Source organism: Pelophylax lessonae (genome assembly GCF_965119305.1).
Source record: "Pelophylax lessonae genome assembly, chromosome: 3".
NCBI lineage: Eukaryota > Metazoa > Chordata > Amphibia > Anura > Ranidae > Pelophylax > Pelophylax lessonae.
In genome coordinates this window covers 527,891,997-527,915,825 of record NC_138770.1, presented here as the reverse complement: position 1 = coordinate 527,915,825, position 23,829 = coordinate 527,891,997, and the positions used below count along the sequence as shown (strand labels likewise).

At 39.4% G+C, this 23,829-nt stretch overlaps 1 protein-coding gene across 5 annotated transcripts in view; it reads left to right on the top strand.

Moving 5' to 3' along the window:
• Positions 1-23,829, top strand: part of ADGRG6 (adhesion G protein-coupled receptor G6) — a 284,077-nt gene that overhangs the window by 1,268 nt on the left and 258,980 nt on the right. The gene's annotated exons all lie outside the window — the stretch shown is intronic.

Below are 23,829 nucleotides of genomic sequence, written 5' to 3'. Positions count from 1 at the left end.
AGATTTCAGTTAGAAACGTGATTGAATGGGTCCCTGCAACTTACCACTATCTCTCCTATATAGTTATGAACTGTAGATTGCCTCTCTGCAATCATTGCTGCAGATACATTTTGATTTAGACTTTTAGAGTAGTTAAAATTCCCCAAAATTGTCATGTAAAAGGTCATAAATTGACTTGTCCAATATGTATATGTATATATATATATATATATATATATATATATACACACATTTATTATGTCCCATAAACAGATATCAGATTTTAGCAATATACAGTGATCAGTAATAATTGTGTGCTCTTAGTGTTAGCAATTATGTGAAGTCAGCCCTTTGCCTGCAGCCTAACACATACACAAATAAATATATATGGTTGTTAGTCGAAACATGTATATATATATATATATTTATTTATATTTTATACACAAAGTGTATGTTAGTCAAAACATATATATACACTGTATATATATATATATATATATATATATATATATATATATATTATACAGTATATATATATATATATATATATATATATATATATATATATACATACATAATATATATGTGTGTGTGTGTATATATATATATATATATGTATATATATAAATGTATATATATATAAATGTAATACGACAAAAAAATATATATATATATACACAAAGTGTATTATATATATGTATTGACTAACAACCATATATATATATGGTTGTTAGTCAATACACATATATATATATATATATATACACTGTATATATATATATATATACACACATATACACTGTATATATATATATATATATATATATATATATATATATATATATATATATATATATATATGTGTGTGTGTATATGTTTATATATATATAGGTATATATATATATATATATATAAATGTATATATATATATATATATATATATATATATATAAATGTGATACGAAAAAAAAAATATATATATATACACAAAGTGTATTATATATATGTATTGACTAACAACCATATATATATATATTTGTGTATGTGTTGGGCTGCAGGTAAAGGACTGATGTCACCTAAGGGTTAACACCAATGAATATTTAGAATATGTAAAAAAAAAAATATCTATCTATCTATCTATCTATCTATCTATCTATCTATCTATCTATCTATCTATCTATCTATCTATCTATCAAAAAAAATAACAGAATAAACTGATTTCAGATTTCAGTACTAAACAGTGGTCAAACTAAAGATAACTTTTGATTGATTTGGTTCTGCATCAGGTATGGCATTTAGCTCACTTACTATTTGCATATTGAACACTTCTGATCAGTAAAAATTCTATATTCTTGGTCTTAACTTTTGTTCACCTGCCGCTCAGTTGATGCAGATGTAAACATCTATGGGTATTATTTTATTGCCCTGAGATATCATTCTTGTCTGAACATTAATGCAAGGTGTTTATGCAATGTTTTAGCTAAACAGAACATGAAAAGACGCTCAGCGAGAGAGTTAATTTATGACTAACCTCTTAACGTGTCAGTTTATTTCTCCATGACCTGAAAATATTTCATTATATGTGATGTAATCTCTGTACAGTACAGAGCACACCAGGCAGCTATAAATATATCATTAAAAAATACGTTATGAAGGCATATAACTTCTAAAGCTGTGAAGTCTAATTGTGCTGTTTATATTGGGGACTAATAATGCTTCATTGAGTTGGTTATGTCTTAGTGTACATATACATATATAAATATGTTGGATAATGCTACTGAAATGGTTCATAGATCACCATTGAAGTGAGAGTTATACACAGGTATATCTTAGTTATGAAATGTATGGAGTTGGAAATAATTGCCTTAAATTTTAAATGAATTGCTAAAATTTCATGATTTTAGGCCACTTCTAACCAAATTGAATGCTCGGTTTTGGGTGGTCAGTGGTCTTCTAGACTCCAGTAACAAAGTTTCTTCTTCTTTTTCTCCTTCTTCAACTTCTTCTTCTTATTTATTCTTATTCCAGGAGTGTCACACAGAATGAACCCATAATTATTTGTTTAATAAACATGATTGCAAATTAATCTTTGGATTGTGAAGCCATCATTTGGCTATATAAAAGTTGGAATTGGGAGTTTTAGAGTGGATATTTCACTGTTCGATTCCTGAAAAACCATAATAAGCCATTCAGTCTGCCAGCAACCAGAACTATCAGAATCTTGATTCTGAGTGGTCTTGGTCTTCACTGTTTTTTAGAAAAATTTCTGCAATAATAAAACTTATAAAGTGATTATTCCTCATGTCCGGGCAATGTTTCTACATCACATAACTCTCAATGAGGTTTTAATTGTAGAAATGTCTGCATATTACATCTTTCAGCGTGGGTTTAATTTTCCATTGTGGATAAAGCCAAAATTATTACATTTTTGTTTTATTTGCAGGGCTTTATAGATTACCAGACAAAACTTTGCTTTTATGCAATGGCTTGTACATTTTGTATGCTGGCTCCATTTATTTGGTAATCATGAAGTTAAGATAAACAAGCAATAATGCTACTGAAAGTACCTTTATCCTCTGAGTTTGTGCCAACTTACCAACCACAGATCTGATTTATTGATAATGTGTGTTTTATGGCACGGTGTCAATGCATGTGTCAGCAACTATATCGCTTACAGTATTTGTTATCCCTTGATAAACGTTTTGCTGAAAAGTGCTCTTGATCTAAGCCTGTATTTCCAGTGTGTGATTTAGTATTGGTTGTAAATTGTTCAAATGACCACTTATTTAAAAGTTTGTCTTTTAATGCTCCCATAAACTTTGTCTTGAGCTGTTCCCTGTTCTCTGCACTCAGCGAGATCCAGAAGCCTCCCTAATTCTAAGAGGGGGACCGTCCATTATAAGAAGAAGCCAGACCAATCATGCCTAATGGTGATCACACAAGCATCAATATGATCTTCAATCAATCATACAATGGAACTAAACTGAATAAAAACTGCAAACCAAAGATCTTTAGATGCTCAATCTATTTAGAGCAGGCATGTCCAACCTGCGGCCCGAGGGCCGCATGCGGCCCAGAACCGCAGGCAATGCGGCCCACTGCCCCTGAATCTTTTTTTGCTGGGGAGGAAGGAAGTCGGGTCGGGGGCACGGCCACAGCAGCTTCCAACTAACGGTAGGCAGAAGCTGAGGGGAGGGGGGGAGGCGAGCATGTGTAGTGTTTCTGACTCCTACCACCATAACCACTTTAAATCACTGAAATGGTCATGGTGGTTAGAGTGTTCCTTTATTGTCTCTCAGAAGTAAACCTCTGTATAATGATTCCATTTAATTTGATCATCCTCTAGTTGTGTTAAATTAGTGTGGGGGGCGTGGCGGCATTTTATTACATGCCCTGTACTATAGTCTATATTTTATGAGGCCCGAGAAAATTTCTCTACACTCAATGTGGCCCAGAGAGGCCAAAAGGTTGGACACCCATGATTTAGAGGTATCCTAAACAGTTTCAATGCTGCCACATCGATCAGCCATGGTGGAGTTTTGTTGATCATATCTGATCAGGCAAACAAACATCTACCTATGTGCTGGAGAACCGGTCCTAACACAGATTGATTAGACGATTGTTTTTATGACCATTTCAATTAATATTTTACCATTTGCGTAACTTCTATTAATGTTTAATCAACAATGAGGTTGTATCTAGATTAATCGCATATCGCTACGTATATGGCAATGATGTGCATCACCCCTTGCTCACTTGTGATCATATTATTCCATGAAAACTTTGCAGATATCAATATAGCTTCAGAAGTTGGGATCATAAAGTCATGGCTTTGCTGTTGGGAAGGCTGCCATTGTACTTTCTTCTGAAGAAGCTATTAGTCTGGCTGTTTTGCTGTCACTGACTTTAATATTCTCTGAGTCATTAGGGTGAAAGTACTAATTGTACTCTACTGCTTTAGTAAATTACCCCACTGATTTGGAACAAGCAGCTTTGGAAAGTCCAGAAAAATCCTTATCTGTGTTCTTGTTCTTAGTTAGTGACTCAACGTATTGACACAAGTGGCCCAGTTTGACAGCCAGGAAACTAGCATTTTCATAAGGAGAGCTCAGCTATGGCAGCCTCAGTGTTTCATAACATACTTTAACGCAGATTCGTCTTAGCAGTGAACATATACAGTATATGGTGAGCATATATGTTTAAGTAAATTCATCTCTATTTATTTTTCGAGTTCTCTAAACTAGGACTTCAAATTTTAAATAGTAGGGAACTGAACCCACTGGGATACCGTTCTGTGTCCTGCAGTCCTTGCTAGGAAAGCTAAGAGATTTATAGGGCAAAAATCTGGCACATTAACCAGCTATTTTGGGTTTGGTCCCCAAAGAATACGTAGAGCGTTTTTATACCTTGCTGAGAAACTTTCATTTAGAATTCATTGACAAGCCACATAACTGTCCCTGGTGAATGTCAGACCACTTGAACACAGTTTAGAATGGCTAAACTTTTAACAAAGGAAGAGGGATTCATAGTCATGTGAATGGCTGTACACTTTACACAAAGGCTAATCAATTAAACTGGGCCCATAAGGACTTTTTTAAAGATAATTGCATGGTTTATGTAACAACATAAGGCTTAGTCAGCTCCTGCCTCCAGTTTATTACCCAGCTGTTACATCCTTGAAATTGTATCCATTATTATCCAGTATACTGGTCATAATATGTGGTATTACCAGATAGTAATTACAATAAACCTGTAATTAACCAGGGCAATTAAAACTGTGCATTAACTTCACTAAAATCCATGCATCACATTTATCAATTGATCCAGGGATTTCCCACCCAGTATAGGTCAAGCTTGGACAAACTACAGTACATCTCACCTCTCCATTGACCAATGTAGGACCAATCACATTAAATAACTGATCAAAATATGTTGGAGGCACAGTCCTCCTGGCTCTTGAGGACTTTCCAAAGATAATGGTTCAGTTTATCAGAACTTAGAGCCCTGTTTATGCACCCCCTAAAAATGTAACAGCATGAGAATTAGTTAGATCCTGTCTCCAGCATGCTACCCACCCATTGCCTCCTTTTATGTTTTATCCATTATCATCTAGTATGTTTATTATAATCTGTGGTATTAGCTGTAATTAGCCTAGACAACTAAAACTGCATTACCTACACTTAAATACAATAGATCCAGGGATTTCCCAGTATAGGTTAAGCTTGGTATCACTACCTCCCACCTCTCAATTGACCAGTGTAGGTGCTGTCACATTAAATAACTGATCAAAATATGTAGGAGGGACAGTCCTCCTGGCTCTTGAGAACTTTCTAAAGATAATGGTTCAGTTTATCAGAACTCAGAGCCCTGTAAAAGCACCCCCTAAAAATGTAACAGCATGAGAATTAGTTAGATCCTGTCTCCAGCATCCTACCCACCCATTGCCTCCTTGATGTTTTATCCATTATTATCTAGTATGTTTATTATAATCTGTGGTATTAGCTGTAATTAGCCTAGACAATTAAAACTGTGGATTACCTACACTAAAATGCAATAGATCCAGGGATTTCCCAGTATAGGTTAAGCTTGGTCCCACTACCTCCCACCTCTCAATTGACTAGTGTTGGTGCTGTCACATTAAATAACCCATCAAATGATGTTGGAGGAACAGTCCCCTTGGCCCATGAGGACTTTGTAAAGATAACTGCTTGGCTTTTCAAACCTCGGAGCCCTGTTCAAGCACCCCCAAAATGTAACAGTTTAGGAATTACCCGGATCCTGTCTCCAGCATGCCTCCTACCCATTGACTCCTTGACATTGTATTCATTATTATACAGTATGTATCCAGTACTACCAGGTGGTAATAAAATAAACCTGTAATTAACCAGGGGAATTAAAACTACCTACACTAAAAGCCAGTTAGGTCAGAGATTACCCAAGTTAGGTCAAGCTTGGTCCTGCTACCTCCCATGTCCCCATTGATCAATGTAGGTACTGTCTCATTAAATGACCATTTGAAAGACATAGGAGGTTCAGCACCAAGTCCTGTATATCTAGAACTGTTCTGACTTTCAATCATCACTAAAGGTAATCTCTGCATATGTCCATTCTTTTTTGTTATAATTTTCTAGTCGAGTTTAGGCACTGAGTGTGTGTGTGTGTATATATATATGTGTGTTTGTGCATGTACAGTTTAATGTTATCTATGTTATGCTATAGCACAGGCTACTTAAAATTCACTCAAACAGACTTCCTTTGTTTAGTTATTCACAATAGATTTACGCCATGGTGGGAAACAAAAATGGTCTTGTCTGCAGTATGTTTCAGCCACCTCCCATGCACTTCATACTGGTCAAAGGAGATAATAGATGGGTAGCATGGGTTTCATGGCTAATATATTTATTTCCAGTACTTTTATAGCACCAACGTATTATATAGAACAACACAGAATACACAGAAACTATTTTTTCAATAGAACTTACGTCCATATCACATTTGGGGCAATCTTAGGGAGGAGGGGGGTTAACCTGCAAGCAATTTTGGGGATTGTGGGAGAAGCACACACAGACAGAACATTCAAACCCAATGCACTTAGGAACCTTCAACAGAAGGAAGGAGTGCTACCCACTAAGTCACTTTGCTGGTCTACAGAATAATCAGATGGGAAATAGATTTTTTTTTTAAATGTTTGAAATTACTAGCTTTAAATTTTAGAGCTGTAATACCTGTTCAAATAATATGTTTACATTTTTTTTTGCTAACTACTCAGTAAGAATGACAACTGCCATTTTTTCATATAAATAATTGTTTATGCACACGCTATAAATGCTTTGAACTGATAAATGAAATACAGAGGATGTTGCAAAAGTAGTAAAATTCATATTACAAAACATCCTTTAGCTGGATGAGGAACTTTTTAGGGGCCAAAAACACGTCACGCATGTTTTTACATAAAATACATCATAATCTTTATTACATTGCATATACACATTTTTAAAAAAAACAAAATGATGGCCTAGTGATAGTCATATTCCTAGAATAATGTACATAGGAAAACATGTCAATGCTAACTGCCTCGTAGCCACCTAACAAAGCTATATGGCACAAATAGAAAAAGTACTTTAATTCATTTCTGATGAATTTCATTTAGCAACATTTCTATGTATGCTGGCCAATTGGTCTCAAAGTGTTTCGATTTTTACTTCTTGAGGAGAACAAGAGAAAATCTAGGTTGATAAAAAATATGCAAGTATACATACAAATAACAGCTGTATAACCTTTTAACCAAAATTCCTAATTAAAACTTAAGCTGGCCATACATGGCTAGAATTCCGAAATAAGAATTTTCTTTTGAAAATTTGAAATTTCGTGCAATTTGTGATGTGTAGGTGCCACCATTGACTTCAAAATTCAACCAACCAAGCCTTTATTATCACCTCATGTTGCTACAAAAGATTTTTTGTGGCTGGGAATCTTCTATTCTTTCCAGGAATTTTCTTTTCTTGCGCTTCTTTTTTGATTATATTTCTTGCACGATTCTCTCATCATTGATTAGAAAATCATTTGTTTTTCAAAAAATTTCCAACATGCCCGATAACTCAAATTTGATGGCTGTACAAAAATCTGTCATTGCTGCAGCCCACTATTAGGGCGAAATTTAAACGAAAATTCATAGATAAGATTTTCGAAAGAAAAGTCTTTAGAAATTCGACCCATGTATGGCCAGCCTAACAAATATTTAAAGCGGAGTTCCACCTCCCAAAAAAAAAATACAAGTCAGCAGCTACACATACTGAAGCTGCTGACTTTTAATATTAGGACACTTACCTGTCCTGGAGTCCAGCGATGTCGGCACCGCAGCCGATGTTTCCATATGCTGTCGGGTGCTGCCGCTGCCATTGACGGTCAGGTCCCTACTGTGGATGCACGAAGCGCTGTGCATTCGGATTGGCTCGGCGGCGGGGGAAGGAGGAGGGGGCCAAACGTCCGAGAGACGGTGCTGCGGCGCTGTCTCCTAGAAGTGGGGAAGGGTACCTGTCAAAAAAAAGGTACCCGTTCCCCCCTGAAAGGTGCCAAATGTGGCACCGGAAGGGGGGAGGAAGCAAATGAGTGGAAGTTCCACTTTTGGGTTGAACTCCACTTTAAGATGATGGCATATGATTGATTTCAGCTGTACACCAACGGGTATGTAAGACAGTTGTCTGTTGAACTCTTCTGCACAGATAATGGTAGTTTATTGTGAAATCTGCATGCTTCTACATGGATTGCCATTTCATCATTGACATTTATCATGCAGGTTGGTGTCCCTTTTGTGGCGGTGGTAGGGAGTGGGAGCTTGTGTTGTAACAACGCAAGGCACTGTTTATCTTTTGAAATGGTTAAAACCTTACTGAAATGTCAAAGTGACATTTCATCTATGCATATCTATTGCAGCAGAGCTAAAGTGCAATGACTGGTGCTGACATTAGGTGAGCTTTGGTGCGTTGCAGAAAGATCCAGCATGTCTGTATTTTTGTACACCACACATCACACCAGCCTTGTGGTGTAAACGGGGCACATATAAAAAAACTATGCTGTATCTGCTCTAGTGGTGACTGGCAATAATTCAGTGCAGAAAAAATGCCAGTCTATGCACATAGTGTGAACAGGTTCTCAGGGTCTGCACCCTATCACTAAGATGGCAGCCACCACGCTGTCAATCTTGGACTGTGAATCTTGGTCCTAGTTACCTGCTGACCACAACGTAACTTAAGGGATGCCTTGGCAAAATACTTAAAAATTGCCCAAAAAATGTATACAAGGTGGCAGGTGGAAGAAGCCTGCCTTTTAGTTACACAAAGCCACAGGTTTTCATTGTGCAGCATTAGAATCTTCTAGCTGCTGGCACCCTAACGACCAATGACATCATAGATTGATAAGGAGGATTTGAGTTGCCAGTAAAGCATCCTTGTTTGACCCTCCCCTGCGACTCTCCATCAGCTTTGGGGTCACATTAGCTAAGTGATGGAGAAAAACTGAGGAAGAAGAGACACAGTGGAATACTAGTCAGTACCAATTTGCACCTCTAATGCTGGGTCTCCTACATGTGTGGATGTTGCTGTGTTATGGTATACTGCTAGAATAGTATATACATTTTAGGATGGGGTGCCTCAAGACTGTCCATAGTTTTAAAGGGTGATTCGAGACTATCCATATTTTGAAGGTCGCCTTAAGATGGTAAATAATTTTAAAGGGTGCCTTGACTGAAAAAGGGTTGAGAAACACTGACCTAACTTATAGGAAGACTGGTGTTAAGACTTACCTTCACCTGCTCTGGTCTCCCTAGGTGCCAGTGTTCTGACATTTCGGAAAAAGTGGGAAGAACCCAAATGAGCTCTGTCATAAGGCTGGGTTTGTGTAAAGTGCGGGTAGTTTTCTAATACAGAATCTGCCAAATAGTAACTCTGTACATACAAGATCAAATCTTATGTAACCCCCCCCCCCCCCCCCCCCATGGTGTTGTCTTGACACTGGTACCTGAAAGAAGACTAGAATTTCTGAAAAATATCACATTGATATTTATATCAGTTTTGGTTAGCCATGACAAATTGCTTCAGAACAGGTAAATTTAAAATAGAACTATAGGCAAAACTATTTTTTTCCCATTTTGGATAGAGTAAGAGAGGGTTATAATCCCTGTCAGATTTTTTTTTTTTATCATCTATGTCCCATTTCGGAGATTTCCCTTTACTTCCTGTCCTATAGCCAAACAGGAAGTGAGAGGAAATTCCTGCAAATTAAGGGAATTCCTTGGGGACCCCCAGGTCACAAGAACTAGTGTTCCCATTGGAAGATTTACTCTACGGTCTACTACTTTTCAGAGGACAACCCAAAATTTGGGATTTTCTTTACTTTCACTTTCAATGATAATAGAAAAAAGGACTTTTTTTTTCTCTCTATTCCCCCTTCCATACTCCTCACTTTACTTCTGTTTCTCACCTTTCCCCTTTTTAACAAAACCCTTTGTCAATACTTATTGCCAACCGGCTGCGCCCTGATGAGTACTTGACTAGCGAATTATTTCCTACTCTGCTTAAACATACCATACAATCACTTAGACACCCAACTAAGTATACAACAATTTTTTTTCTGGGTTTCTCTAAGCACTTGTCAGAAGATGTGTTATAGTGATAATTACTGCACTATATGTTGACTTACATTAGTTTAACTACTGAGGGACTAGGTCCCCCAGTTTGGAGATGATCCCCCGGTGGATCTCAAGTTTTCATAACCATTACAATCTTGATTACTTATATACATTTACCACTTCTGTCTGATCTGTACTTAAGCGTGCCTTGTGTTCTTATACCCTTTGTATGATTCTGTTGTATTCCTAACTACATTTTTCAATAAAATCTTTATGGGAAAAAAAGAAAACAGGACAAAAAGAGAGGGAGAATGTCCTTTTTGGGGGCACAATGAGCAATAACAACTGACAGACATTCTAATTCCTCTCCACTCTATCTAAAACTAAAAAAAAAAGTTTTGCCTTTAGTTCTTTAGTTATATTTTAAAGCTGAACTTCAGGCTAGAACAAAAAAAAGTACCTTCACGTTGGGTTCCCCTGCACTGCAAGTGTTAAATTCCAGCTATTTCTAGGGGGTAGAGGAAGAAGATGTATTACTTACCCTATTACCCCTTTCCAGCATTCTTTGGCACTGTCCTGTACTAGCAGAAGCTCCAGCCTGTGGGTGTTCCATTGGCATCATCATGTACAATGCAGAGCTATGAAAGGCTGAGTTCACCCGTTATAAAAAATGTGAAATGCTCATCTTTTTGCAGGTAAAAAAATACGGGTGCAATGCCAGGATCCTGCAAACACTTAGTAAGCTGTCTGCCAATACCTCTGATATGGGCAGGCAGTTACTGAGTTGCAGGAAGAAGCAATAAACAATGAGGTCGTTTACCAGCGCTCCTCACAGTTCATTGAGAACTACAAGCTGCCGGTTACAGAACTCTGTGAATGAGTGACGTTATTTTAAAATTTTGACAGCCAGTGCTGGGAGACGATCCCCTACGTATTGTCACAGGGAGGCAGGGACCAGGGGGAAAGGAGGCAGGAGATGGAACATGTTATTGCTTCACCCGGTAACATAAATATCATTTAACTCTGTATCGGGGGAGAGGTAGTGCAAAGGTTTTTATTTTTAAAGAAAAAAATTGTGAACAGAAAACTGCATCAACACCCCTCATGGACTTTAAAGAGACCAATATAGATTACAATTTTTTTTTGTTCATACAACAATAAAAATAGAGAAGTATATAAACATTACATCCATTAAAAAGAGATACATGTAGAGATGTAAACTAGTACCCATTACATAATAGAGAGGTATCGAGACTGCGCGGCTAGGCACCATACATTATGAATAATCACCTAACATGTTTCAGACTAATACTGTGGAGTCCTTCTTTAGAGGGGCAAAAAATGGGTACTGGTGTTTTCTAGAACATAAATATGTGCTGTTAGTAACAAAATTATGAAAAATACATTCTGCTATACAGTAAATATATCATAGAGATGTAATAATATCACATTAGTACAGATCATTACACAGGCTATATTGTACTTACAAAATCGAACCACTACATTGTACATCAAAGCTGGGTACCAGATAGATACTGCAGGATGGATACGCATGGTCAGGGACCCAATGTAGGCGTAGGCAGGCAAGTCCCAGGGTGAGTAGAGCTACAGTCGCAATGACCCAACAGCGGGTAAACCGCCTGTATAACGAACAGCCAGGTATATCGTCTATAGAGAAATAGATAATATATTGATTTATTTATTTATTTTTTCTAAAAATATATTGATTTATAAGAAAAGGGCAGGTCAACTGATCCGTCAACCAAACACACCATATTGGTAAGCATATATATTGCATTCTGTTGCTCCTAAAGGAGCAGGTTTACAGAGCGCAGAAGGAGCGTTGGCAAGGTTTTAAAAGAATATATTTATATATCTACATATATACAAATACACTCCCCCTTTCTCACACACCAATGACCTTATTCATAATAGTTTAGGTTTTAATTTTTGTTCCAGCACTGTGATCAGCTTTAAGATTAGTATTCAGGTCCTTTTTAATATCAAAAGCTCACTTGTTAAAATGTAGCCATACAATTTCCCCACGGGATGAGTTTACTGTAACTTTACTTAAGAAATAGTTGCTGTTCAGTTCTCACTACTTTATGCAAACTCCCTTCCCTTTCTCTATAGAGGCTGCAATTTCTGATCTCTGCTTCTGAAAATGCCAGTCACCTGGCTGTCATGCTGATTTGGTTCAGAAGAAAGTATTGAATGGCAGCTTACATTTTTCTTTTAATACAGGATTTCATTGCCTTCCTCAAAAATTGTATTAGGAAAAACTATAGACTAGATCAGCCTTTTTCAACCAGGGTGCCCAGGCACCCTGGGGGGCCTTGGGGTTTCTTCAGGGGTGCCTTGGCAAAGTGCCTAAATATTTCCCAAAAATTGTATACAGGGCGGCAGGGGGGTGAAACCTGCCTTTTAGTTACACAAAGCCTCAGGTTTCCATTGTGCACCATTACGACCTTCTAGCTGCCAACCTCCTAAAGGCCAATGACATCATCAGTTGATAAGGGGGATGTCAGTCGCCTTTATAGTAGGGATCGACCGATTATCAGCACCACCGATATATCGGGGGCCGATATGCACTTTCCCCGATATATCAGAATCAGCCCCTGAGGTTACCGATATTACCAATATTTCGGGAAAGTGCTGTACCGGAGTGATGCCTGCAGCTAGAGGCATCACCCTGGTACGGGCATCCATAGCCGACAGTAATGACAATGATGCGGCTGAGAAGCTGCTCGGCTGTCATTACAAGGAGTGGGAGGGGACATCTCCCCCCTCCTGCCGCCATCCGCGGCTCGCCCAGGTCTTCCGGGCATCCTACCTGCACAGCCGCCAAAGAGAAGGCCCGATCAAAGCCGCATTCAGGCTCTGATCAGGTCTCCATGTAAAAAACCCGGAAGTGATGTCATGACATCACTTCCGAGTACTCGGCGGCAAATTAAAACAGCTGACAGCATTCAAAACAGCCAAACTTGGCATTTTGAATGCTTTTCAGTGCCGAGGAGGGGTTTGGGGTCTTTTAGACCCCCCAGATCCCTCCACTAGAAATACCTGTGAAGAAAAAAAAATAAAATTTTTTTTTACATGTCCGAAAATATCAGCAGATATCGGCCGATACCGATATCAGATGACCAAAATATCGGTATTGGCATTAAAAAAAACGATATCGGTCGATCACTACTTTATAGTATCCTTGTTTGACCTTCCCCTGCCTCTCTCCATAAGCTTTGAGGTCACATAAACTGAGTGATGGAGAAAAACTGAGGAAGAAGATAAACATTAGAATACTAGTGCCCCTCTAACGTTGGGTCTCCTACATGTGTGGCTGTTGCTACATTATACAAAACTATTAGAATAGTGTTTATATGTTAGCATGGGGAACCTCAAAACTGTCCATAATTGGGGAGGGTGCCTCAACACTGTCCATAATTGTGGAGGGTGCCTCAACACTGTCCATAATTGTGGAAGGTGCCTCGAGACTGTCCATAATTGTGGGGGTTGCCTCGAGACTGTCCATAATTGTGGAGGGTGCCTCAACACTGTCCATAATTGTGGAGGGTGCCTCAACACTGTCCATAATTGTGGAGGGTGCCTCAACACTGTCCATAATTGTGGAGGGTGCCTCAAGACTGTCCATAATTGTGGAGGGTGCCTCGAGACTGTCCATAATTGTGGGGGTTGCCTCGAGACTGTCCATAATTGTGGGGGTTGCCTCGAGACTGTCCATAATTGTGGAGGGTGCCTCAACACTGTCCATAATTGTTGAGGGTGCCTTGAGATTGTCCATAATTTAAAAGGGTGCCTTGACTAAAAAAAAGGTTGCAAAATAATGAACTAGAGCACGTTTACACCCTATTACTGAACTTTTTTCTTTTGTATTGTAAACTCAAGATTAACACTTTAAAGATCTAATTATTTTAATGTATTTCTTTCCTAGTTCTCTTTTTTCTATCTCAAGTTAGAATAAACCTAATTAGTTTCTTTACTTGGTATCAGTCTTCTGACATGATTCATATCTTACTCACTTTTGGGAATTTTTTAAAATTGTCCCACTCTCACTTAATAAAGTTCATTTTTTGGTATGCACCTATGCAGTATCTTTTATAGATTAATTAAATCACTATTTGAATATGTCAAACTTAAAGTGGAATTTTTTGATAGAGTAGAAAAGGTTTAGATCATTCAAAGGAGTTCACAGGGCAGGCTGGCAACACTGCTGTTAACTGAGAGACAGCAGTGTTGTCATTCTGAAATAGGAAGTGTTATAGGGAGGAAACATTGCAAAAGATTCATAAAAACTTAAAAAATAGGTTTAGTGTTCGCATACACTTTAAGTGAATTAATGTATTTTAGATGACCTAAAATCCTACACTGTATTATATGATGGCAATCATTCTTTGGGCTGCACGCTCAAGGCCATGCCATGAATGTTCTCTATATGTATTTGCAGTCATTTTATTGGTTTGTAGCATAGCTTGCATGTTTAGCCAGTAAACATCCTGTAAAGGTAACTTTTCTGATGGGTACTTTATACATTAGTAAAAATGGTTTTATGCATGTGAGGTTTTATGTTTTTTTACATTATATATATAGTAAGTATGAATAAATGGTTGTCTAAGGTGGCTCCCGCGTACAGTCACAAACTCCTTTGTACGTAAAAGTATTTGGTAGTTTCCTTGGAGCAGAACAATGGTGGAGGAGTAAAGGCAAAATAAGCTGCTGCAGGGTAGTGAGGTGGGAATTGGAAAAAAAACAATGTTTTGTCCAGTATGGAAAAAGTACACGTTTACGTTAACCCAATATTTATGACGTTTCCTTTTTTTGCATTTTGCATATTTTTGTCATTTTACTTATATATATATATATATATATATATATATATATATATATATATATATACATTTTTTAATATTTGCCACTTAGGCCCCTTTCACACCGTTCATTTCATCATCAGTTCAGTCACTTTTTTTGTCATCAGTTTTTTCAGTCAACACCCGTTTTTCATCCTTCGTCATCATTTTTTCATCTGTTTTTTATCCTTTGGGTCCTTTCACATGGTGGGCTGTCCGACGAGGTCCGTTCTCTGCTCAGCGGGGGATCCATCCGCCGATCCCCACTGAGCAGGCAGATGACAGCTCCATCTACGCTCTGTGTGCAGAGACGGAGCTGTCAGATCCCCGCTGTCCTCTATGGGGATATCGCCTGTCCGTTCTCATCCGATCCGATCTGATCCTCCAGACGGATGGAAAATAGGGTTTTCATGCGTCTGGATTTCATGGACAGGATCAGATCGGATAGCAGCGGGTGTCAGCGGAGATGTCTCCGCTGACACCCACTGCCCCATAGGGATGCATCGAGCATCCGATCAGGTCCGCCTGAAAAACTGACAGGCGGATCGGATCGCCCGTGTGAAAGGAGCCTATGTCATAATTTTTTCATACGTTTTTTATCCTTTGTCATCAGTTTTTCATCCGTTTTTCATCCTTTGTCATCAGTTTTTCATCCGTTGTCATCAATTTTTCATCCGTTTTTCTTCCTTTGTCATCAGTTTTTCATCAGTTTTTCATCCGTTTTTCATCCTCTGTCATCAGTTTTTCATCAGTTTTTCATCCTCTGTCATCAGTTTTTAATCCATTGTCATCGGTTTTTCATCCACTGTTATCCGTTTTATCCGTTGTCATCCCTTTTTCATCCGTTGTCATCCGTTTTAATCTGTTTTTCATCCGTTGTCATCAGTTTTTCATCCATCTTCATCCATTTTTCATCCGATCGTTTTTTTTTAACGGATGAAAAATGGGGCTTTGAGCAGTTAAAAAAATAGATGTTGACGGAAGCAGATGAAAACTAACGTAAATGAATGATCATCCATTTACATCAGTTTTTCCATAGAAATGCATTGATGTCCGCTTTTCATCTGTCAATGGATGGATGAAAAACAGACAAACGGATAGCATGTGTGAAAGTGGCCTAAAGGCCACCCTTAGGCCCCTTTCACACATACGGACTGTTCATTTCATCAGTTCAGTCACATCAAAATGGATGAAGTATTCATCAGTTTTTCACCTGTTTTTCATCTGTTTTTCTTCCGTTTTTCATCCATTTTCATCCGTTTTGCATCCATTTTTTATCAGTTTTTCGCCCGTTCTTTGTCCATTTTTCATCCGTTTTTTTTTTCAAAATCCACTACCAATGCAAAAACGGACCGCTTTTCCATTTAGATCTGTTTCTCATCTGATTTGTTCACATAAGAAAAATAGGGCTTTCATCCGTTCAAAAAAAACGTATATTGACGGAAGTGGATAGATACAGATGTAAATGGATGATCATCCGTTGTCATCCGTTTTTCAATAGGAATGCATTGATTTCCATTATTCATCTCTCAACGGATGCATGCAAAATGGACAAACTGTCTGTATGTGTGAAAGAGGCCTAAAGACCACCCTTAGTGGTTTATTGCAATTCTTATGTCTTCGAACAGCTGAGACTTGAAAGATATCAGCCACATAGTGGGTACCATGTTTTAAATGAGTTGGCTGAGACAGGCTTGCATTGTCAAAAGAAGTAGGACAGTACAACTTGTGAAGTAAAATACAGAATCAGCACTGGCCAAACTGTTGACTTGTTACATATGATTTTGGCAAAGAATATTTCTTTGAGTACTGCAGCAGCACAAAGGAAATCATAAGTAGAATAATTATAATCAGAAGAAAAAGTATACTGGAGTTTCAAAACCATGAGCCTGCTACAGATGTAAATTATACATTATGTGTTGGGGAGTGTGTTTGAGGCATTCTGTATGTAGAGGGTGAAGTTGGTCATACACATAAAGATTCTCTTGTTACGCCCAGCAAGCTGAATGAGAGAAATGCATAGACTCCCCCATCCACGCTAAACAGCATAAATGGATGAAGCTCACACTGCCAGCTATTGTATTTGACAGCCGCTACCCACAACTGTTAGAATACCCAAACAGTTACTTAAGCTGATTGGCTGCAGTTACTTTTTGACCGTGTTTTCCACCCAGCTCCTTTAATTTCGCAATCAAAGTTTTTCGAGCTGGATGGCATCGGCACTGCCAGCAATGTCTCAAATTTCACCCAGTTCACATGAATCGCCCAAAATTTGAGCCATGCATGGCCAGCTTAAGACTTTATTTTTGTATTTTACCCACTTGCCTACTGGGCACTTTTATCCCCTTACTGCCCAGGCCAATTTTCAGCTTTCAGTGCTGTCACACTTTAAATGAAAATTGTGTGATTATGCAACACTGTACCCAAACAAACGTTTTATCATTTTTTTTCACACAAATAGAGATTTCTTTTGGTGGTATTTAATCACTGCTGGGTTTTTATTTTTTTGCTAAAAAACAAAACAAAAAAAGACTGAAATTTTTTTAAAAAAAAGTTTTCCTTAGTTTCTGTCAGGAAATTATGTAAATAATTTGTTTTTCTCCTTCACTGAAGTGTGCTAATGAGGCAGCACTGATAGGCTGCACTGATGGGCACTGATGAGGCAGCACTGAAGGACACTAATTAGGTGGCACTGATGAGGAGGCACTAATATGCCCCACTGATGGGTACTGATAGGTGGCTCTGATGGGCACTGATAGGGGGCACTGGTGGGCAATGATAGGCATCACTCATGGGCACTGATGGGTGGCACTGATAGGCACCGATGAGCAGCACTGATGGACACTGATGGTCAGGCACTCATGGGCACTGAAAGGCAGTACTGACTGGCATCACTAATGGGCACTGATTGGTGTCACTGATTAGCACTGATTGATTTCACTTATGGACACTGATCGATTTCCCTGATGGGCACTGCTGGGTCTGTACTGTACTTAGGGCACTAATGATCATTGCCCTGATTACCTGTATAGGTCCCCCCTGCAAGGAGATGCAGCTAATAAGCTCTCCTCGCCACACACTCTGTCAGTGTGAGCCGAGAAGAGACGATAAAGGGCACGTCATCGGCTCTTTACCTTGATCAGGGCCACACCTTAGCCTAGGAAAACAGCGCAGCCGAGATTGCCGTGCTGGGCAACCCCGCGGACACGCAAGAATGGCGGTTCTAGGGTGCCATTTTATAATATCGTCCCAGAACAAGAGTGCATCCAGCTCGCTGTCATTTTACTATACAGAGGGCGGCAAGTGATAAAGTGCAAGGTCAGTCAAACACTAACTATACTTAAATCAACTCCCACTCCCATTTTAAGCCTATTCCATCTATCCAGTGAAGGAAAGATCTGTATACTTACCTATGCTGACTGTGATCTGGTCTGGTCACATGATCTGTTCTAAGCGCTGGATTCAGTGAAGATGAGAGATCAGCAACAACAGCTGCAGAGCCTGGGCAATGACTTCAACCAAAGGCTTACTATGGGGTATCAGTTGTCGCCTGTCCTTCCTCTACACTGAAGCCAGCCATGTGACTGGATCGGATCGCTCTCAGAATAGGTAAGTATACAGATCTTTCATTCTAAAGGGTAAATAGAATAGGCTTAGAATGGTGTTGGGAGTAGATTTAAGTATAGTTAGTCAACTTCCATTTTAATGTCATTATGCAATATACAACTAGCTAACAGTTTGAATTGTGTTAAAGAAAGCCTATCCCTATTCATTTTGAATCTGTTGCCCCTTTTTTCCTTCTGGCCAGGCAAATAACCTACATGAGTGTATTACCCACAATGTTTGTATCCCCTCTAGGCTTCAGACAAACTTCAAAAGCAGTGGGGTCTGGCAGGAGTTAGCGCTTTGACTGGGCTGAGCAATTTAGGTTTGATGAAGTGGTGTTTTTAAGTGCACTGTGTTCAGTACTTTTTCAGACCACTGCCTGTTGATTTTAGGAAGATGTACAAAAACATAAAATTCTGATTTGTAAAAATATATCGTCAGTGAACGGCTCAAGTCTAACACAGCATGCTGAACTGTCAGCTTGGTTGGCACTGCCGTAGACTGTGGATGTATGAGTTCTTTCATGAAAGGTTCACAGTTTAAGCTGTGCCACATTAATGAATAGAAAGTACTGTTTGCTGCTTCAGAATCTATTATCTTTTACGTCACAGGAGCTGGTGCCAACCATATGATAGAAAGATGCATTAGCAGCCTAATCTGCCTTGGTACTTGGCAGTACTATCATTCTAGAAGGGGAAAAAAAGCTGATTTGCCATAGTGTACAATGACGGGAAAATGACTTGATACGTTGGATTCTCTATAACCTTCTTAAATTAGGAAAACAAAAGCCAAAGCAGAATCAGACTCCTTTATCATATGTCGCAGAACCTCCTTTTCATTTTTTTTTTGCTTTTCTGGCTGATCAGATGAAAAAATGTCAATTAAGTTTAGGGAAAACGTAACATATTTTTCCTTACTGTTTTATTATTTTAGGTATTTACATGGTGCCGTCAATTACATAGAGCTTTACAAATACTCTACGTTCCCATGTGTACTGTACATTACGATCAAGGGTCGTAAACATAGAAAAATATAAAAACCCAATATTAACCCCCAATCTCACTACCAGGAGAGAGGGGCCAGAAAGAGGTTTGGGCAAAAAATGGCAATGTAAATGATGACTCCCAAATAAACGCAAATTACAAAGTATATTAAAAAAATATGTACATAGTCATTTTTATTATTACAAAGATTGATACACTATACAAACATACATTACACCAAAGGTCCAAATAACACCCCAATGGAAAGATTGAACACACAAAATATTGTGTTATTAATGGAAATCAGGATAAAACTGTTGTCAAACAGTTGACAACTCTCCTGGTGGTGAGATTGGGGTTAATATTGGGGTTTTTATATTTTTCTACATTACTCAGGGCTGGTTTCTCCCAAATTCATTGGCTCCTTATATCATACTTTCTTTTCCCTCATATATAAACATACTAGGGCCAATTTAGATAGGAGCCCACTCATCTATGAGCATGTCTTTGAAGTATGATAGGAAATCAGTTCAAGCACAGAAAAATATACAAACTCCATGGAGGGAGCGCTGCTGCTGGAAACCGTACCAACAAGCCTGGTGCTGCAAGGCAAAAGTGCTAATTCCGAAGCCACTGTGCTGTCAAAGAAAAGGCTTTGTTTGTCCAATTAAATTATAAATACAAACTAGAAATAAACTACTATTCAGTTAAGGTGCCCTATCCTTACCACCAAAATAAGGACTCGGTGTGGAAGACTTTCAGTGCCGATAAGGTAAATATACTTGTTAGGAAGGGTTAGGTTAAGGCAGAAGTAAACCCTAAATAAATAAAATTGATTGTAAACTGCATTTAAAAAAAATGTTTTAATTTTTTTTTCATCCTTTGTTACTTCTAAATGCATAGGCATGTGCATGGTGTGTTCCAGGCGTGCCTGGGCACACCCTCATCACTACGTGCTATGCTGATCCCCCCCACTGCCTGGGCTTCCCCCATGTTTCCCCCTATCCGCAGTGCTGCTTTCTTTCCTCCTCTCCTCCCCCCCAGCTTCTGGGGGGGGGGGGGGTTTCAGGATGGAGAGTGGGGGGGGGCAGGGAAGAATGCCATTTACCAGCGCCTTCCTTTTTTAAATGAACACAGTGAACACACTCACTCACGGTATTCATTCATAACTGTAGTATAGTAAACTGTGTTCACTATGTATCAGTTTGTGAATGAACAGGTAGGCGCTCAGCACAGAACACTTCCTATTCATCCACTGTCCCCTGCACAGTGTTGGGGCAAGGTATTCCAGCACCCAGGGAAAAGATACCAAACTGTGCCCCCCTTCCCGTGATGTCGCTGTCACTATTGCTGTCAGCCTTGTAAAAGAAGCATCTGGCACAGGGCGCCTCAATCCCTGCAATAAACCATTGGGCCCAGGGATGGGGGAACCCTGTGCCAGATGCCCACCATTTTGTCTTAGTCCCATGCAGCTGAGGCTGCAGAGAAAGGCATGTGTGTTTGAGCTTTGTGGTGCATACCCTAATGCAATAGGCTTTGGTGCTTTGTGAAGATTTCCAGCTGCTTGAACTGATAATAGTAAGGAACCAAGAAGGCCCTTCTTAATATGAGAAACAGATCCTGGTAAGATTGATAACAAAGCAATTTGAGGGGTTTGTGGTGTGTCACATGAAGTGACTTGGCAGAATATAGAAAAAACATTTGTCCAAAAGTTTTGAATACGTGGACAATTTCACCATATGTGATATGTTGTAACCTTTTCTCCCTCACACCTCCAGTAGGTATCCAGGATGAAAAGTATAATTTACTGTAGCATGTAAGGGCATCAATAGCATTTAGTCAAGAGTTTAATGCTTCTTGGCCTTTTGGCTAGTGTAGTATCTGTTCTTATCAGTTGGTATGGACCTGGAAGGTTAGTATCGGCATGACCAAAAATTCCTGAGCGCCTGGACGTCACTGGGGTATGGAAAGTACGTCATGTCTGAGAAATATGGAAGGGTCCGCCGCCTCCTGATTTGAACGGGATAATCTTTTCTTACCAGTTTGAAGGGAGCAATAAAGCCGGTCTGTCCTGGAGGCCGGTTAGTATCGCTCCTGGATGTAACTGGCTGAGGAACGAAGATGGCGATGGGAGGGCTTTTACTCCTGGGTTGAATATGGCCTTGCAAAAGACTTGTCCCAGTTGAAGGTAGGCTCTCCCTAAGATGTCCAAGTTCCGATGCCTGCTGGTAGGGATAGGCTGCGCTGGTCTGGCTGAAGGCCGGGACCGAAAAAAAGCCTGTGGTGTATGTGCCCCTGGGGTGGCAGCCCAGGGGTGCCATAATTCTCACTGGTGGGGGGCAGCGCACCTTGGTCACTGCACCTCACACCTGCCTCTTGGGACGGGCCTTTGGGCTGGGGCCAGAGGAATTTTTTATTTCTGGCCGAGGGGCCTGTCAAGGTCCTGCACTTCCCCATTTCCCTTTCCCTACTCTTTTTATGTTGAGTGTCCACATTTTTTTTTATTTATGTGGCGGTATACTTTATCACGGCATGATTAGTAGGGCGTAGGTTCTTGGGCCTGCCCTGAAAGTCTTGGGAGGGGGTGGATATGGCCTTCTGGCTTAGTTCGCCCTCTCTCATGGGGTCTCCCTTCGGGGGAGCCCCACCTAGTACTTGGGTTGGGCTGTTTCGGCAGTCCTCCCAGGGAACGGGGTCAACCTGGTCTCGGCCAGGTGGGACCAAATGAGTACCTCAGTCCCTGTCAGGAGTCTAGCGCCCCAGGGGATCAGGGTCAGGGCCTTTCCTTTTCGGAGGAAGGCCATGTGTATGCCCTGTGCACTTTTTGTGTTTCTCACGTTTGCGTGTGTGCACTTTTTTATGCACCGGGTGTAGCTTGAGTGTGTTTCACACATCACAGGCTTTAAAAAAAAAAAAAATTGCTCAAGAGTTTAAAGCTCTTATCTTGTACTGAGGAAGCCACTGAAAGTGTATGAGTAAAGGTGAAGGATTTGAGAAGATCAGAGTACAGTTGAGCTGTTGTTCCCATTCTGCTACATAGTGAGGTCTTAAGGAAAAGACTTCCAAAAGCTAAAATATACTTTAGTTCCTATTTTGTCATGTGTAAAGTGGTGAAGTGAAAAACTAACATATTTCTAATAAAACAATATTTATAATTTAAAACTTCCATTGCTTTCAATTTCATTTCTACTCTGATGACACCCAAATCTATCTATCTACCTCTCAGCTCACTCCATCAGTCTTCTCATGCATGCCTAACTTAATGACAGACATATCAATCTGAATGTAACAACACTTCCTCTATCTCAATCTGTCCAAAACCAAGCTCTCATTATTTCCTCCCCCACGTGCCTCTTTCTCTGACTTCTCTGTCAAGATCGATGACACAACTATTAACCTGTCTCCACAAGCAAGGCTGCTAGGTGTAATCTTGGACTCTTCTTTCGCTCCCACATCCAGTCACTATCCAAATCCTGCTGCCTCATCCTCTGCAACATCACTAAAAAAAGCCCTTTCTTAACCAATGAAACTACAATGCTTCTAATTCACTCCCTGGTTATCTCTCACTTGGACTATTGTAATTCCCTCCTAATTAGAGTATCTTTACATGGGAAAGCCCCTCTTCAGTACATCCCGAATGCTGCTGTCAGACTCATCCACCTTACCAACCATTCAGTGTTTGCTACCTCTCTCTGCCAATCCTTCCATTGACTTTCGCTCATCCAATGAATACAATTCAAAAAACTAAGAACAACCTACAAAACCATCTACAACTCTGCCCCCAACTACATCACTAACCTAGTCTCAAAATACCAACCAAGTCGTTCTCTTCGTTCCTTCCAAGACCTCCTGCAATCTAGATTCCTTTTCATCTTCTGCAATGCTTGCCTCCAGGACTTCTTCGAAGCCTCTCCAATCCTCTAGAACTCCCTACCTCATTCTGTCAGACTATAGGGCCATACACACTATAAGATTTTCTGAAGAATTTTTCCTTCAGATTTACCTTTTCTATGTAGTGCAAGGGCCTGCCAGATTGCATACAAATTGAAAGTGTTTAGGTTTGACCTCATATTATATGGTTTTGGTAAATCTAAAGGAAAAAGTCTTCAGAAAATCTTATAGTGTGTATGGCCCATATCTCCTACTCTGTCCATGTTTGGACAGAGTGTACAATTAAGAATTGGTCAAGGGTATTTTTTTTTTTGTTCTGCCACAATACTACTGAAAGAAGAAGTTTATGGACCAACATTATAATAAATCTGTCACAGGATCT